The sequence below is a fragment of the Physeter macrocephalus genome, chromosome 5 (assembly GCF_002837175.3).
Source record: "Physeter macrocephalus isolate SW-GA chromosome 5, ASM283717v5, whole genome shotgun sequence".
In the NCBI taxonomy this organism is placed as follows: Eukaryota; Metazoa; Chordata; class Mammalia; order Artiodactyla; family Physeteridae; genus Physeter; species Physeter macrocephalus.
In genome coordinates this window covers 90583243-90589243 of record NC_041218.1, presented here as the reverse complement: position 1 = coordinate 90589243, position 6001 = coordinate 90583243, and the positions used below count along the sequence as shown (strand labels likewise).

General features: G+C 42.3%; 1 protein-coding gene across 2 annotated transcripts in view; it reads right to left on the bottom strand.

The window, feature by feature from the left end:
• LHFPL3 (LHFPL tetraspan subfamily member 3) overlaps window positions 1-6001 on the bottom strand; it is a 583489-nt gene that overhangs the window by 92704 nt on the left and 484784 nt on the right. The window lies entirely within an intron of this gene.

Here is a 6001-nt window from a genome sequence, read left to right as displayed (position 1 = left end):
ATAGCAGTGAGAGGCCCGCGTACCGAAAAAAAAAAAAAAAAAAAAAAAAGAGGGATGGCAGACATCTATTGTTTTTTTTTTTTTTTCTTTCTTCTTTTCTGCTTTCTATCCATTCATCTTTCTTCTGGTACTTAGATTTTTCCCTCTCCATTATCCCCAAAGTGATTCTGGCAGTCCCAGCTGCAGAGGTGACATGTGACTCAAGCCTGGTCAACTAGAATATCATGTCTGGTGATTATGATTGGCTTAGGGTTGGACATATGACCCAACAAGAGCCAGCGAAAAACAATGAAACTTTCTTGGGAATCCGGGAAGAATATGCCCCACTTTTCAGACTGACTTAAAACTAGAGAGAACCTAGGGCTTAAAGCTGCTGCCTCTACTTGCTATGATGTAAAGCCCAAGACTGAAGGTAACATAACAGAAGGAGCACCAAGAAGAGTCCTAAAGCTACTGTTGAACCAGCCTTGAATCCAGCTGTGCTTTAAGTGAATTATTCCTAACATACTCAATCCATTTTGGATCAAGTTGTCTGTGATCTGCAACTGAAATGGTCCTAATTGACACAAGGGAAGAAACTAACATTTATTTGACACATTTGGGGGTCATGAACACCCCATATCCCATCTGAAGGCAACTTCTGAATCCTTTGGTTTTATTTAGAGTTGACAAATTATTTTACCTACAGTGATAAATATTTTACCTAAAATGTTTAGCCTATAATGAATTGCCCTAACACGAAGTACACATGAAGCTTTGAGATAAAGGGGGTGGCTTCCATGATTATCACCTTCCTTTCATCTTTGACTTTCTTGTATTTTTAGCAGCCCCAAAAAACAGAAAGTTCCCAGATAGGTATCTTGCACAGGAATTTATAGCTTCTTCTAGAGCATATTTATGGCTAATATGACCCAAAGGGTCACCTGCTGATGACATTCACCAATTCAGCGACATCCTTCCAGTTCAAAGTCTCCACACCCTGTGGTCTCTTTGTCTAGATCCCAAGGCTCTGCTAGACCACTACTGTTTCTCAGAATCTCTCTGGTCTCCCCTGGGACAAGCAGGAACTTTGACACTCCTACATGCCTCGAGCAGCCCTTGGCAAACTGGAAGCATATCCTTAGGCCTATCTGCCTGGTCACCTCCCTCAGCTCTGTCTAGTCTGTGGCTCAGGGGCCAGATAGTGTGAATTTCTGCACGACGCTGGTGGTCTCATAACGGGAAGCCAGGACAAGGTCCTATCTGCTCTGGGGCCTCCAGAACTTATCTGGAGCTTCTATTGTACTCTGACTCCTGTCCACTCCCTGGTTCTGGTCCCAGAGTTGGGTGTGTGTATAGAAACTCTAGCATCTCAACTGCTACCCCCTTCTCCAATTCCTCCTTTATGTACTCTCTCTCTGGCCAGTTAGGAAAGGAACTAGATCCCCCAGGAATACGCAAAGAGGTATTTGGGTAGGTGGGTTTATGGTGGTGGGAGGAGGCAAAGGTTTGGGTGGGAGATAAAGGGTCAATTAGTTCAGCTTAGGCAGGTTGAATTCGAGGTGTCTAAGGTATTGAAGACACCCTGCATTAGCCGTTGGAAACAGGATTTGGAGCTCAAGAGTGGTTGTAGTCAGAGTGGCTGGTTATGGGTGGTCAAAACAATGGGAGTGGATGAGCTTAAGGAAGAGGAGAGAGGGGAGAAGAGGTCATTTTGAGGAAGAGAAGCTGGGAGGACCCTGGGACGGAGTAGTTGGAAAGGTAGGAGGCAAGTTCTCGGTCCTGCTTGGAAATGAAGCCTGAGATCCCATACATACATACATATCCATATAGATCCATCCATCCATCCAGACCCCAGAGAGCTTGACACCTCTTGGAAAGCTCACAAAAACTCACTTAAGCAGCGACACTTAAAGTTCATTTTGTCTTTCAAATAAGAGAGAAATATATTTGGTAAACTGAGATGGAAACTCAATTATCATTGAGGAAGATTCTCAAAGGTGAGGCACTGTCAAGCTTAGGCTTAAGGACATCTCTGGTTTAGGGACAGCATCCCCTGCATGGTCTGCCTTTGTAACTATTTAAAATTTCAGCTCGCTTACATAATAGCAACAAAGGACAAAGCCTAGACCTGGTATCTTGCACTCACAAAAAGGAAGGTCACCTGGAAGAGCAGAACAAGAGACTCCAGCACCAACTGGCCGTGGGTCAGGAGGTAGAAGGCTGCCAACGCAATTGCCAGGAAAGAAGACGGAAGACAACTCTTGGAGATCACGACAGCTGAGTTTATGCCCGGGCAGCGGCTGTAGGGTGAGTCGTGGGAAGGCAAACTTATGAAGGGCACGAATCAAGGTAAAAGCAAAAGGAAAATGAGGTGCTTCAGGGTACAGTGTGTGGGAAGCAAGAGCGTGATGGAAATCATTAGGAGAGATGCGGAGACTCCCTTGCCCAGCAGCCCCTTTGTCAGCAGTGTCTGATTCCAGCTCCTAAGGTGGAGACAGAGAGTCTGTATGTCAGGACTGTCAATGCCCAGGGATGGTCCTGGAGGAGCCTGCTCCTCCCCTACTGTGTCGTGAAAAAGAGGGAGGCCAAGGTCTGGGGGCTTTGGGTTGTTTTTCTCCCTGGACTATTAGGGGAGGACTGGGAGGGGCATGGGCCATGCTGGTGTTTCACCATCTCACGTTGACCAGACAGACCTGTGAGGATTGTCTGTCAAAGGAAAGGGAATCTCTTCTCCAGGTGAGGCTGGTGCAGCTGCCTGGATGTGACTGTGAGGCACACGTTTCCCACCAGCAAACGTCTGAGACTCCACTCCCATCCAGACTCTGCTGGCTTGAGCATCAGCCAGCCAGGACCAGAACCCAGAGCCCAGACCTTCTTGCTCCCAGGTCACTGCCCTTCTTGCTCCCAGGTCACTGCCCTTCTACAACCTAGCAGACAGCCCAGTAACAATTTCTGTGCCTTCCTATTTTCATCTCTGAAATTATGATAGTAAAAATAGCTCTCAAGTATGGAATTATAACTGCATTTTAGAATAGGGCACAAAATATCTAAAAAATGAGCATCTTGTCACTATGAAATCATGCCATTTTTTGAAGATTATGACCTAATCAATTCTACCCAGGTATGCTATTCTGGAAGCTCTCAACAACCAGAAAGAGTGTTTTTGAATGCAGCAATATAAATTATCTATAGGAGGGTAAACCACCAAATCTTAAACATTACTCTCAGCGGTGGAAAAAAAAAAAATCTCCTCCAAATCATTCTCAGATTATACACCATGGAATTCCACACAATTCATTTTTGTTGAGCTGGTTAGAAAAATTTTGCAATATATACAGGTCAGAGTCAATCCAAAAAAAGCAGCAACAGAGACAGGAGTTGGTTTTAAAAGTTTTTTTAAGAATGAAAATATACTTGAATATATGGAAGAGGTATTTTAGTTATTAATCACTAAAAAATTTGAGACTTTTTCTGTCTTATTTTCATTTGACAACTAAGCTTTCAAAAATCAGAAAATATCCAGAGACTTTACAGCACCTATCTTTTTGGTACTAGGATAATCTATATTATATACCTCTTTGTTCATACTTTAAAAAATGCTGTCATTTTACAAAAAAGGCAATTAAGAGTAGAAAGACGGTTACCAGGGGCTGGGGGAATTGGGCAGATTTTAAGGGTACAAACTTGCAACCAGTAGATAAGTCCTAGAGATCTAATGCACAGCATGGTGATTACAGACCATACTATATTATAAATTCAAAGTTGCTAAGAGATTAGATCTTAATTGTTCTCACCACAAAAAAGAAATGATCATTAAGCGATGTGATAGAGGTGTTAGCTAACACTATGGTGGTGATCACATTGTGATATATAAATATATCATATCAACACGCTGTACACCTTAAACTCACACAATCGTAATGTCAATTACATTTCAATAAGAAGCCAATTATAAGATGAAATGGTACCAAGTTATACCTTTTGGTAGACTATACATTAGAGCAATTAGCATTGCCTATATGTAGTAATATACACATACAAATTAGTGATACCTACATACTTCAAATGCATTTCAGAAACTAAAACTTATTTTAATAAACATAAGACTTAAAATTTTTGTTTTCTACATTGTAGGTTAGTTTTTTCCATGAATACATTTCTGATCTTAAGTAACTGTTTACATGAATTCAGATTTCCTTGATCTGGATAATTCCTTTTTCCAAATTTTTTGAGTAACTTCTTTAATTAAAAAAAATCCAACAGAAAGTAGATTCCTTTTTATTTCTTATATGCCAGGCATGTGTTTATGTCTTTAAGATCATTAGATTATTTAAAAGATATGAATTAGGAATAATTATTTTCTTTTGTTTCCCTTGAGGACAAGAACCATAGCTGGCAGCTCTGTCTATAGAAGGGGATTCTCAGGAAAATGTTGCTTTTTTTCTGGCTCTAGTACGGACTTGCTCACCCTGGCCTGCCCATACTAATTGATATGTGATGTCCACCTCACCTGGCCTCCTTACCTGGGACAAGACCCCAAGAGCTAATATCAGCTGCTGCCATGGATGTTGTTCATAGTGGTATCAAGGACAGACAAATATGTTGGAGTATTAGAGAAAAGATCTTGGTGGGTTTTTTTTTTTCTTTTTTTTTTTTCTTAGTGGGTTTTAACAACAGAGTTTATTTCTTGTTCATCCCCACCATGGGTTGGCTGGGGGCTCTGCTCTATGTCTCCTCATTCAGGGATGTAGAATGAATCAGCAGCCACCATCTGGAGCACTCATCTCACAAGCAGAACTAAAGATAGGTCTGGAGGCCTCACACTGGCCATTAAAAGTTTCTGGCCTGGCAATGACATGTGTCACTTCTGCTCACTACCCATTGACTCCAACAAGTTTCATGGTCCCACTCAATCTCTAGGAACCAGGAAGTACAATCCCATCACGCGCCAGGAAGGTGGGAAGCCAGAAACACTTGGTGGACAGCATTAATGAAGATTATAGTCACCCACACAATATACATCTCCTCTGTCTCCTTCCTAGGAGAAGGCTGACTTTGATTAGTTATCTATATCTCTCTCCCAGGCTGCCTATTAAGTTAGGCAAATCTGACCTATTTCCGTTCCAGAATAGATCTTGATGTGTTTACGCCAATCAAAATGATCTCAACCTGGTTGCAATTAGTTCAGGAAGGAACATAAGCCATAACTTAGGCCAATGAGATGCTATGAGAGGTTGCAGGGCCTTTGGGGAAAGTTTCTTCTCATTTTTCTAGGACAGCTTCTAGGGGTAACTGTCTTGTTCTCCCTGGATGTGAGACAGAAAGCACAGGAGCCCAAATGCGACTTGCAGCCATTCTGTGACCAAGAGGAGAACGAGTCTCAGGATGGAGCTTACACTGGGGATGGTAGAGCAGAGAGATAGAAGACACCTGGGGCCCTGATGAAATAACTGGCTTCTGGATCAGCCAAACCTAAAGCTTATCCTACCTTTGGACTTCCAGTTATCTTAGCCAAACAATGTCCTTATTGTTTAAGCCACTTTGAGTTGGATTTTCTGTTATTTGCAGCCCAAAGCATCTAAACTGATATATCTGCTTAACTAGGTTTCCTGTCATGTCCTTCCTGCTTGATTTGTAGCCCTTGACTCCAACTTGGCCTCCTTATTCATACCCTACAGGCCACCTTTCCCTCTTGTCACAGTTCACTCAGATATATCAATAGAATATAGTTTTTCCTCAAACTCCCAGTATCGTATGAATTCCTCCCCTTGCTTACTGACTTCATGAGCTTCATATATGGCCCGCTGTTCTTTTACTCTGCCTCCAACTACTTGGACCATTTCTGGCCTCCCTTGGTTAGCAGCTCCCCATACCAGTGCTAAGAAGGACACCAGCTCCTCAAGGACATTTTTGCTTCTTGAAAACATGTCCTTTGTGTTGTTAAATTGTATTTTACCTACACACTGGTTGAAAACTAAAGCAGCCCATCTGGTCAAATGCTATCCAGTACAAAAGGTCA